At 47.0% G+C, this 13,070-nt stretch overlaps 1 protein-coding gene across 1 annotated transcript in view; it reads left to right on the top strand.

Moving 5' to 3' along the window:
* Positions 1–767: 767 nt before the first annotated feature.
* GATA5 (GATA binding protein 5) overlaps positions 768–13,070 on the top strand; it is a 56,786-nt gene continuing 44,483 nt past the window's right edge. The window contains exon 1 of the mRNA XM_083507631.1: positions 768–1,036. The gene's annotated coding sequence lies outside the window, so the exon portion shown is untranslated. The remainder of the gene's footprint in view (positions 1,037–13,070) is intronic.

The following is a 13,070-nucleotide window of genomic DNA, read 5'->3' on the forward strand; positions in this document are numbered from 1 at the left end:
TTGATGCTTCTGAATGATGGTTCTGGAGGAGACTCTTGAGAGTCCCATGGACTGCAAGAAGATCAGACCTATCCATTCTGAAGGAGCCCTGAGTGCTCACTGGAAGGACAGATCCTGAAGCTGAGGCTCCAATACTTTGGCCACCTCATGAGAAGAGAAGACTCCCTAGAAAAGACCCTGATGTTGGGAAAGATGGAGGGCACAAGGAGAAGGGGATGACAGAGGACAAGATGGTTGGACAGTGTTCTCGAAGCTACCAGCATGAGTTTGACCAAACTACGGGAGGCAGTGGAAGACAGTAGTGCCTGGTGTGCTTTGGTCCATGGGGTCACGAAGAGTCGGACACGACTAAACGACTAAACAACAACAAACTAAAGGATCATAGAACCGTAGAGCTGGAAAGAACCCAAGGAGTCCATCTAGTCCAACCCTTTTGCAATGCAGGAATCACAATAAATAAATTTATTATCCTGAGAAAGCGATCCCTGCGTTAAGACTCCCTCTTGTCCTGCGGGTGGAGGGTGAGGAAACCCGTTTGGAGGACTGAGCCCGGTTTGGCATTTTCTCACCCAAAGGGAATCCCCGCCAGCCGGAGTCAAGCAAGGCAAATAATATTATTCCCCTGCAGGGCGATCTGTTTGTTTAACCCTTTCCAGAGACGGGTTTCTCCGGCTTTCCGAGATGCCTCTTCGGCCTCCTCCCCGCCGACCCTTCTTATCTTCATTTCCTTCCAACCAGCCCGCGAGGCTGTTCCTTTTCACTTCGCGTAACATCTCTGCCTTCCCACTCCCTTCGGCCTCCCTCTCTCGATCCCTCTGTCTGGGTCTCTCTTCTCCGATCTTTTACTGCCTTCCACCTTCCAAAATAATCTCTCCTACTTTCCAAATAAGATGCCTGTCTCTCTCCCCAACCCCCAGCAATCTTCTCTCTTTTTTCTGTTGCTGCGCGCCTGGCGGAAGCGCCTCCTCGCTTGTTCCTTGCAAGAGGCGCTTGGAATCGGGACCCAAAACGCCTAGAGAAAAACTACTCTGGACAGGTAGAGAGGCGGGGTGTGTGTGTGTGTTTGTGGATTTGAATCTTCTCTGGGCTTTCGAGGGAAAGGTTTGCTTCCTGAACTGACCCACCATCAGGTTATGAAACTGACGTTCCGATCGTCAGGTGTGCGCTATATAGAACACGCACTCTGGGATCCTAAATGTTAATTTCGCAGCACTGCAGTCGTCTTGGCAGTTTCAGGGCTTTTGCAAGGCTACGGTCTTAAGTCAATTTCACCGCGAAAAGAGACGCGCTGAATTTGCTTCGCATTGAGCTAACAGCTGAAAAACATAAAATAAGCAACTGCGACTTCCGTGATTTAAGGGGATCGCCAAGTTTTAAGTGGCCTGCGGTTTTTAATCAAAGTTAGTCGCTTTAACCAGGCTGCATTTCGGGGTGGGGCGGGGTCTATTATGTAAGGCAAGGGAAGAGGTAAGAAATAATTCAGCAGCCGCCCTCGAAAACGGTTTGCCTGCTCGTACATCTTATTTGGAAGGAAAGACATTCCTAGGTTAACCTGATTATCAGCCCGACCCCCAAACAGGCTAAGCCGAAATATGTGGTTGGTGCCTATGCATACATTTAAAGCACATTATTTCCCCCAAGCAATCTTGGGAGCTGTAGTTTTCCCGCCCACAGAGCTATAATTCCCAGCACCCTTTCCAAACTATAAGTCCCAGAACTGTTTGAGGCAAATAATATGCTTTCAATGTAAAAGTGTCCATACAGCCTGAGATCGCGGGGCCCTAAGTCCTTCGCTGTCCGCTTATCGAGAGCAGATTTTCTTTTCCCTAGAATAATTCTTCCCCAGTTGCAATCAGTGTCATTCGCAATTTGTCCCCCGAAGTCGATCTTCTAAACAAAGTGCATGAGTTGGTGCCAAACAAGTTTATTGCTCGAAAGTAAATCCCAGTAGTCTGGGATTGCGCCTGATGAGCTGGGCAGCTGTGCCCACGTCCCTCAAAGCGCTTCCTGGTTGTTTTTAATCATTTGAGAGATCGTGTGTGCCTTTGAAGAAAACAAATCTCAAGGCGTTTCATCGATATATTTATTATTTTTTATTATTGTATTTTATTAGCACCGGGGGAGTAGGGAGTGATCTGTTTACTCGATAGATCTCAGCTTGCATTGGAGCCGGTATTCACTGACTATAGACTGGACAAACTACAGGAAAAACGGGTTTCTAAGAAAACGCTGGTTTTTAGATCTCTTGCGCAAGTAGATGGACAGACAAATATATGGCAGACAAATCGCCTCATCGAGATATAAAATCGACTGACACCCCATCCTTAATGAATACAGTTCATTAAAGCATAATTTAACGACCTAATGAAGAATTGAGTTGTTAACTCGACTTCGGTTAAATGCTGCGCTTCGATCCCTTTTAACACTAACCAGATATTAAACATTATTTAACCGTTGCTGAAAGCTGTAAATAATGATTGTTTTGATCTGAACGGTTAACGCAGAGCGATCCCGATCACCTTAACTTGTCAGTGGGAATCTACGAACAATAGAAAACTATTTTGTAACGTTTTCTAGAGAGGCTGCAACGAACACATAAAAATGAGCTTTGTGGCACCGCAAATACTAACAGATGTATTGCCCTCTGGAAATTGCTAGTAAATCACACGAGCGCGCACGCAGCCCATTTAAAATAATAATAATAATGATAATAATGTACGGAATCATATAAACATAAAATGATTGTGTGTGTTTTTTAAGAAGTATTTTATATTTTGCATACGTTGTCAAGTTAATAATGCTACCCAGATGGGAAACACATCGCCGCGTAAAAGTACAGATGTAGTTGGCACAAAAAGTCTTGATATGAATGGGTGTGTAGTATTTATTTTAAAGATGGCGTGCATCTTTAAAATCTAGATCTAAAAATCACTTTTAACTGCATTAAGCTATTCTAGTGGCATCCTCTAAAATAGACGATATATGTCCATGAGCTGCATACGGAACAGTCTATCGTCTGACTCAAAATTCACAGACATTCTGCACAGATCCAATACACATCATTCTACCATGACAAGGGAGTAATTAAGACGGTCAGAAAATGGTCACTTAAGTTTCCAGAATCCCGAATTACCTAAGAGCATAACAATCCGGAAAAAAATCAGGAGATATCAAAGATCTTCATTTTGAATTTGCTCTTTGAGGTCCTGCGTAATTTTTCAGCTATGGAACTGGATTTCCAGCTTTAGGGAACGTTCTCTGTGCTCAGGTTTCGGCAGCCAGATTTGAAACTTACTGTACTTTAGCCAGGTTTAATTAAGCGGGATAAAGGCGGGACAAGACCCAGCCAAAATGAAGTACTTTTAAGACTGCTCCACATTTAATTGTGAGCAAGCCTCATTAAAGAAAAGGGAGCTTACTTCCGAGTCGGGCAACGCACGTCCTGAGACGCGGGAAAAACACTCTTAAATCTCTTCCATGTGAAATAAGTAGGATGGACCGAAACGGCCGTTTTTCAGACGCAAATGCCGACTATCTCTTGCCCCGAACTCTGGAAATGAACAGCGCGACGGTTTCCTGGAAGTTCCAGTTATTTGAGGGAGAATAGACAATTTCTAGCCTTTCTATAAAGTATTATCATTTGCAAACATATATATACAGTGTATGTAATACTGGGAACCTATGAGAAGTACTGCTAGCTCAAATACCGAAGTTTCGTCTAACCCAGTTTTCTGTTTCCAACGACGGACAGTCAGGTGTTTCTGGTGAGGATCACAAGAAAAGACCTGATGCTGAATGTATGTTATATGTCATTAGAGGCGACTCCGCTGGGCATCGCTGCCATTTCAATGGACTGAGACTCCAAAGAATAGAGGTGGAAAGTCGCCACCCCGTGAATCTTCGACGGCCGAAGCATCAGAGAGCATAGGAGCCAACTCCTAGGTGCCGAGGGGCCTCCACCCCCAATAAAATATTTGAGGGGGCTGCCCCCTCCAAGCTGATGAGCATTGCCACTCAAATGGTGTGAACGCACCGTTGTCATGCAATCAATTGTGCGGGGTGGGGCTTGCCTGGAAACATCCCCCCCCATATTTTATTCAAGTTGGCACCCCCGTCAGAGAGACACACAGAAAGGTGGCTGTGAAAGGTCCCCTTCTTGGGAGGGAAAAGCCATGCAGCGGCGCGACCACGTCTGCAAATGTAATGCAATGCAATGCAGGTAGAAGGAATCATCTTGGGCTGACAGCCATGGTTTTCAGACTACGTGGAGGAGAAGGTCGGAGCAGAGGGACAGGGAACCTGTAATTTTCCAGGCGCTGCTGAACTCCCAGCTCCCATCCTCCCTGACCATTGGGCACGCTGGCTGGGGCTGAGATGATGGGACCCCAGCTCTCCACCAGTAGAAGCTGTAGAGCAGCTTTTAAGGGGAAATTCACAGGCAGAACTCCTGGCGCTTTGAGGGGAGAGTGGAAGTTCTCTCGAGGCCACCCTCCCCAAGGAAATAAAAGAAGAATCTGAAGGGTCTGCTTCTATTTGGGACTGTGCACGGTCCAAGAAATGCGGAGTAAGGGTTAAAATAAATACTTGCTGGTTCTTAAACAGGGTAAATGCTCCACTATAGGTCAGCATAGTTATTACCATATCGTAGAAAGAAAGGGGTGGTGAGAGAATAAGTCGCTTTGGCATAGTAGGATCGTGGAGGAATGGAGATTTGATTTACTAATGTTATTTATTTATTTCTTCATATCCTACGGAGTGCAGAATAGGCTTCTCAGCAGTTCACAAGTATAAAAACAAATCGCACGTGCATCAATTAAAATACACAATTAAAATTAATGCCAAAGAAAATCCATCGCGTTGCAACATAAAAATAGAATCACCCCTTATTAAAATATACACCAAAACAATCCCATTTAAATGACACAGTACTGTAATTAAAAATAAGAGAGTGGGGGCGAGAGGGCCCCCTGAATCAATCAAGCCCCTTGCTGGGGCTTCCTGAATCAAGAAACTAATTGCAAGTTAATTTTTTTATTAAAAAAAACTAATTGCAAAATGGGGGGGGGAGGAATGGGGGGGATTCCTAGTTCTGTCTAACTTAGTTGGAGATGCTTCGAGTCATGCGTGTTCTGGCATCTCAGCAGGAGACACGAACAACTATGTCTCTTCTCCCATGGTGAGGATGAAAAAGGAGTTAGGAAATGAGGTTAACAACCCTGAGAGTGCATAAGGCTAGCACCTGAGGAAATGAACAGCACAGGTGAGTTCAGAAGAGAACTCAGTGAGAGCCAGTGTGGTGTAGTGGTTAAGAGCGGTAGTCATGTAATCTGGTGAACGGGGTTCGCGTCTCCGCTCCTCCACGTGCAGCTGCTGGGTGACCTTGGGCCAGTCACACTTCTTTGAAGTCTCTCAGCCCCACTCACCTCACAGAGCGTGTGTTGTGGGAGAGGAAGGGAAAGGAGAATGTTAGCCGCTTTGAGACTCCTTAAAGGGAGTGAAAGGCGGGATATCAAATCCAAACTCTTCTTCTTCTTCTTCAGAAAGGACAAGGTAGGGAACTTGAGTCTTTTTCTCTCTCCCTTCTCCCAGGCAGAATGCAGTGGGGATTACTTCTGGGTCCAGATGCCCCTTAAAACATGCCACAAGTACAGTCTGGTATAGTGGTTAAAGGTAAAGGGGATCCCTGACCGTTAGGTCCAGTCCTGGATGACTCTGGGGTTGCAGCGCTCATCTCGCTTTATTGGCCAGGGAGCCGGTGTACAGCTTCCGGGTCATGTGGCCAGCATGACTAAACAGCTTCTGGCGAACCAGAGCAGCGCACGAAGCGCCATTCACCTTCCCGCTGGAGCGGTACCTATTTATCTACATGCACTCTGACCTGCTTTCGAACTGCTAGGTTGGCAGGAGCAGGGACCAAAAAACGGGAGCTCACCCCGTCGCGGGGATTCGAACCACCGACCTTCTGATCGGCAAGCCCTAGGCTCTGTGGTTTAGACCACAGTGCCACCCGGGTCAGGTATAGTGGTTAGTGCACTGCCATTACAGCAGGGGACTTAGCTGCAAAATCTCCACTCAGACGCAAAGCTTAGGCGACCTTAGGCCAGCTGATGTCTCCTAGCCTTACAGGGTTGGCGCGAGGATAAAGCGGGGAGGGAGACTCAGCTCCTTGTAGGAAGGAGGCATTCGAATGTTATAAATATGTACACATAGTAAGAATTATCACAGGCTATGCTTCTTAAGCGCAGAGTGTGGCAGGGTGTCACTGGAGGTGTAAATGATTGTTGATAGGGGGACAAAACCTTAGATTTGTATTGATTTTGATTGATCTAGGGGGGAGCTGCCCCCCCACTTTTGTTGTTGTTGTTGTTTAGTCGTGTCCGACTCTTCGTGACCCCATGGACCAGAGCACGCCAGGCACTCTTGTCTTCCACTGCCTCCCACAGTTTGGTCAAACTCATGCTGGTAACTTCTAGAACACTGCCCAACCATCTCGTCCTCTGTCGTCCCCTTCTCCTTGTGCCTTCAATCTTTCCCAACATCAGGGTCTTTTCCAGGGAGTCTTCTCTTCTCATGAGGTGGCCAAAGTATTGGAGCCTCAGCTTCAGGATCTGTCCTTCCAGTGAGCACTCAGGGCTGATTTCCTTCAGAATGGATAGATTTGATCTTCTTGCAGTCCATTGACTATGTCCATGTAAATGACCATCAGATTTTGAAAAGCTGGAATCATTGGATCAAGTGCATGAGTTTTCTTGAACTAATCAAACTAAATAACTTTAAACTGGAGTCTGAATCAATGTGAAATTAATTCTTACTGTTTTGAAAAATGCTTTTTATAGGGCAGGGTAAAAGGCACTGGAACCAAGTTGTGGGGGGGCAAAGTTTGGGAGGCACAGTTTTAATCGCTCAGCCCCATAGGAACCAACTCCTAGGGGCCGAGGGGTCTTTGCCACCCCCCATAAAATATTTGACGGGGCCGCTCCCCAAGTTAATGGGCATTGTCATTTAAATGGTGTGCGTGCACCTCGACATGTGATCAATTTGCGGGGCGGGGCTTACCTGCCCACCCACCCCCTCAATATTTTATTAAACTTGGCACCCCTGCTCAGCCCTGTTAAAAACAGATTTGGGATTGAGAGACTCAATCTCTGAAATTGTTTCCATTTTGCGGGCAGAGAGGGGCATCTGGGAAGGAGTGATGCGCGCAAGGTCCCGGGTTCTCCAGGTCCATGAAAAAGACAGGATTTGAACCCAGGTCTCTTCCTAATGCCAGGCCTGTTTTCCCTTTGATTCGGCCCCTCCCCGCAGCCGACAAGCAGCCCCGGATTTAGTGGAAAGCCACCGATTCCTATTCTCAACCCCTGCTAAGGACGCCACGTGTCTTTGTTAGGGCGAAAGGTCCACAAATCAAAAGCGAAACGTGTGGGGAGGGGATGGATTAGGCGTGGGGCGTCTAAAGGGCGCCGCTCTGTCTGTCGCAGGGTCCTGGAAGAAAACTTACCTGGACAGCTCAACCCTCCTAAATCTACTCTCCCCTCCCCCTCCCCTCAACCTTTGGATTCAGCCCAGCTGCGAATTATTAATACCCAGCGCTCGGAGTACTTCTGGCCTTGCGCTGGAAAATAATGCTAGGGTAATTACGGTCCTTTATCTGACCATGCTTTTTGTAAGAGAAGCAAGATAAAGAGGGGGGAGAATGAACTATCCTACATTTGGATCCTGCACTCGTTTATTTATTTTTTCTTATCTCCGCACACACGCACTCAAAAAAATCTGGCTTATCCATGTTACCGCATGTAATTGTGTCCTGGCAATGCATGCAGTTGTGTTTTGGCAATCCAAAGGAATTTCCCCCTTGCAAATAAAATGTGGTTTGGGGATTTGATTTCGTTTCACTTCCAACAAGTGTTTGCAGAGGCTAGGTCCCTGGAATCATCTGGCTTTCTGTGTCCTTCCAGAGACTATTCCTTCTGAGATCTGCTCCGCTGCCACCAGTCTGCTGTATTCTTACTTCATCTGTTTAAATGATTCCTCTTTATCTACACCCACGAAGTCTTATACAGTATTGCCGACTGTATTCAAGAGTGACTCGCAAGATTATTCTGCAATATAGACAAGAGAGACTGTGCTTTTGAAGATCAGTGAATTTCTACTAGAGTTGACAGTACAGTATAGCTGTCAAGATTGTTTCTAGAAGAAGGTCTGTATACGTCAATTAAAAAAACTTTGTTCCTCCAGGCAGGGTCCCCAGATGTTGTTGGACTACAACTCCCATCATCCCTAGCTATCAAGGCCAGAGCTCAGGGATGATGGGAGTTGTAGTCCAACAACATCTGGGGACCCACAGGTTGAGAAACGCTGCCAGAGGTTGCCGAACTACAGCTTTCATCAGCCCCAGCTAACACAATCAATGGCAAAGGGTGATGGGAGCTGTAGTTGGAGAACCAACCATTGCCCACACCTGATATATAACATTGGATTGGGAGCGCCTTTGGTCTGAGGCGCAGCAAGGCAGTTCTTATAACCCGTTAGGGAAATGAATGACGGGCCAGCCTATTAATGTCCATTATAAGCACAATAGCTAAAAATAGAAATTTAATGTCTGACACATTATATTTCCAGTGTTCAAAGGAAGCATGTACTCATTGTACAGAAAAATGGCCCCAACCCTGAACAGACTGAAAGAATCCCAACATACTCAGAAGTAGGGGGGGGGGTGGAATTGAGAGGGTGGGAAAAAATGAAGGAGGGGGACCCAGAAAAACTACCCAGTCGGGACTGGGCATGCTCTGTGGTTGTGGAATGCTGCTAGCTCAGAAATGAGTCCCATTGAGTTCAGTGGTGCTACAGTACTTCATAGTTAAGTGGGTATAGAATTGCAGTGTAAGCGCAGCTTTTCCCATCACTGTGAAAAGAGAAGCTGTGCCCAACAGGCTGGGACCCATCTGTCTCAAGAGACAGTGGAGGAGTGCACCTTTGGGGGTGAGGTCAAGCTGTTGGAAGGTTGCACACCTGCTTTGGCTGTAGGGAGTGACATGTTTTGTTGCAGCTGGGGCAGATGAAGGGATCCGATTGTGCTATAGTAGCCCTCTCAGGAGAGCAAGCTGGCAAGCTTGGCTTGTTTTGAAGGAGAGCATAAAAGACCCTGCTGAATCAAGCCAATGGCCCACCCAGTCCAGACTCCAGCATCATCTTCTCATAATGGTCAACCAGAAGCCTGGGGGAAACCCTCAAGTAGAACTCAAGCACAAAAGAGTTCTCCCCTTCTGTGGTTTCCAGCAAACCACAGATAAGATAATCCAGAGATCAGGAGACTTTCTGGTTTAGAGGAAAGGTGAGTCAGAGGCAACGTGATAGAAGTGTTTGAAATTATGCATGGTATAGAGAAAGTGGATAGAGATTTCTGCCACCACACCTCCCATAACCCTGGAACTCGTGGACAGATAATGATGATGATGATGATGATGATGATGATGATGATGATGATGATAATAATAATAATAATAATAATAATAATAATAATAATAATAATAAATAATAATAATAATTAATAATTTATTATTAATACCCTGCCCATCTGGCTGCTCTTCCCCAGCCACTCTGGGCAGCTTCCAACAAAATAGTAAAATGCAGTAATCCATCAAACATTAAAAGCTTCCCTAAACAGGGCTGCCTTCAGATGTCTTCTAAAAGTCTGGTAGTAGTTGTTCTCTTCGACATATGGTGGGAGGGCATTCCACAGGGCGGGTGCCACTACCGAGAAGGCCCTCTGCCTGGTTCCCTGTAACTTGGCTTCTCGCAGCGAAGGAACTGCCAGACGGCCCTCGGCGCTGGACCTCAGTGTCCGGGTAGAACGATGGGGGTGGAGATGCTCCTTCAGATATACTGGGCCGAGGCTGTTTAGGGCTTTAAAGGTCAGCACCAACACTTTGAATTGTGCTCGGAAATGTACTGAAATGAAGCTGATGGCTGGAAGATTCAGGGCAGACAGAAGAAAGTATTTATTCACATAGCACATAGTGACACTACAGAAGTCACTTCCACAAGAGGTAGTGATGGCCACGAACAAGGATGACTTTGAAGGAGGATAGGTCAATCAATTCATGGTGGATAAGCAGCTTCTATCAATGATGACTATGTTCCACCCCTGTATGCTTCTGAATACCAGTTGCCAGGAATTGCAGATGGACGGAGCACTGCTGCACTCAGTTGCTGCTTCTCATAGGCCTCTGGTTGGCTGCTGTGAAAACAGAACACTGGGCTCTTGAGCCATTGCCCTGATCCAGTAGGTTCCTATGTTCTTATTGCTCTATAAATTCATTCAATTTTTCTCCCACCCTTCCTCCTGAAGGGTCCAAGGGCAGCAGACAGAGTGGTGATGAAACATTAAAACATAGCAACTAAAAACAGTTTAAAACGTTCTGAAAAAAAGCTAAAACCATTCTCAACTGGTGATCTCAGCATTGCCAGGAGCAATGTTCTTCAACCATCAAATGCCTGGGTAAACCAGAATGTTTGTAAATATCTCCTGAAAGTCAATAAAGAGGACAGCAGATGCACCTCTCGAGGGAGGGCATCCCACAAAAGGAGAACCACCACCAAAAAGGCCCTGTGGCTAGTCGCTGCCATCCAAGCAGCCCCCAATGTCAGCACCACCAAGAAGGCTTCATCATCTGATCCTCAGATCCAAGGTGGTTGGTACTGGGCCAAAGACTTATGGCCTACAAGGCAATGAGAGCTGAAATGACTACAGGGCAGATAATTGCTTTGCTAGCTTCTCTGCAGTCATGTCAAGCCAGAAAAGGTGAGCTGAAGTTCCTCACCCACTCGCTCTGTTTTCTGACAAGCATCAGGTGCCTGGGCCATTTTTACTTTTCTGGAGATGACAGAAGGAAGGTGCTTGATTCTCCCCTCTTTCCATGGGAGTATTTAGGACTGAATAATGTTGTTGTTGTTTAGTCATTTAGTCGTGTCCGACTCTTCGTGACCCCATGGACCAGAGCACGCCAGCCACTCCTGTCTTCCACTGCTTCCCGCAGTTTGGTCAAACTCATGCTGGTAGCTTCGAGAACACTGTCCAACCATCTTGTCCTCCATCGTCCCCTTCTCCTTGTGCCCTCCATCTTCCCCAACATCAGGGTCTTTTCCAGGGAGTCTCTTCTTCTCATGAGGTGGCCAAAGTATTGGAGCCTCAGCTTCATGATCTGTCCTTCCAGTGAGCACTCAGGGCTGATTTCCTTGAGAATGGCTAAGTCTGATGGACTGAATAATAGTCACTGTCCATTCTTGCAGGTCTGATCCAACCCACTTGAAATGAAGAGAAGCTGAGCAACAAATGTGGCTTTGCAGACAGAGGTAGGAATAAAGAGCCAAGACATAAGATATTGGCTGGAACTAGGGCCACATTTTATTAAGTCACAGATTTTTGCAGGAGGTAGCAGAGGCACAGGAAGCCATCCGAACTGTTTTGGGTGAACAAGCCCCTGCCAGATTTATTTATTGAACAACATTTGCAAACTGCTTAACTGTAAATAAATCCTGCAAGACGATAATGAGAGTGGCAGCCATTCCCTTAAGCCCCACTCATTTCCAGATAGATTATGCACCTAGAGCAGGGGTGGGGCAGCTTTTGTTTTCCTGCCCAGGGCCACATTCCCTTGAGAGTAATCTTTCAGGGGCCACTTGCTGGCAGACCAAGGTGGGTAGGGCTAGAGTCAAAAGTGCCCTTCTCCTCTCTTGTCCTGTCACTTAATCCTCTCTTTATGTGTAACAACATAAAAAGAGAGAATGGGGCATCTTGTCCAGCACCCTGTTCTCACAGCAGCCACCTTCTCTCCCCCTCCTCTCTCTTTCTCCACCTGTTTTTCTTTCTTTCTTCCACACCCTTCTCTCACACACATTTTCTACCACACCCTTTCCTCTCTTTTGTTCTGTCCCTTTCCTGGCACCCTTCTGGGCAAAGATTACTCTTGCCAGAGGTCTGGACTAATTCATTACTGAGGATTTCCCCCTCCCTCCCTCCCCCTCCTCCTCCTCCTCCTCCTCCCATCGCTCCATCCATTTTGCCCCCCTCCCTCAGTTCCTCTCCATACACACTACCATCCATCTCTCCCTTTGCTTTCTACCCACTGGTGCGAAATGAGGCCAAATCCCCCCCCCCGCCTTGTAACCTTGCCATTGGGACATCAATTTAAGCTACACAAAGGTAAAGGTAAAGGGACCCCTGACCATTAGGTCCAATTGTGGCCGACTCTGGGCTTGCAGCGCTCATCTCGCTTTACTGGCCAAGGGAGCCAGTACAGCTTCCAGGTCATGTGGCCAGCATGACTAAGCCGCTTCTGGCGAACCAGAAGAGCACACGGAAAAGCCGTTTACCTTCCTGCCAGAGTGGTACCTATTTATCTACTTGCACTTTGACATGCTTTTGAACTGCTAGGTTGGCAAGAGCAGGGACCGAGCAATGGGAGCTCACCCATCGTGGGGATTCGAACCGCCAACCTTCTGATCAGCAAGCCCTAGGCTCTGTGGTTTAACCCACAGCACCACCCGCTTCCCTTTAAGCTACACAAGGACTGTCCTAATAGGGCTGCTTAGAGCAAGCAACTTCCACCACATAAATTACAGCTTCTACGGTAAACCCAGGGCTGGCCCAAAACATTTCGGAACCTAAGGAGAGCCACAAAACAGGGAGTGGAGATTTACATCCATACCAAGCGGGGAATAAAGATCTACTGGTAAATTGACAAAAAGGTGGAAGGAGACCTGCAATGCCTCTTATTCACCAAGACGCAGCATGAGGAGCCTACGGAAAAGGTGGTGGATCTGGCCTCCAAGGAGTGTGTTGCAGCCATTACTGTCACTCAGCAATGACAGCCTTCCTTGGAGGCCAGATCTGCTGCCCCTGTGAGTCCTGCTGCCTCAGGCAGTTGCCTCACCTTGCCTCATGGGTGGGCTGGCCCTGAGTAAACCTAGTGGGTTTGGGGTAACCTTGGGCGTAGTTCTTACTGAGATGTCTGAGCTGAACGATTTCAAGACTGCAGGTAGAGGCTCACATAATTACACCATTCAAAAAT

The sequence above is a fragment of the Podarcis liolepis genome, assembly GCF_965112155.1.
Source record: "Podarcis liolepis genome assembly, chromosome: 6".
Taxonomy (NCBI): Eukaryota; Metazoa; Chordata; class Lepidosauria; order Squamata; family Lacertidae; genus Podarcis; species Podarcis liolepis.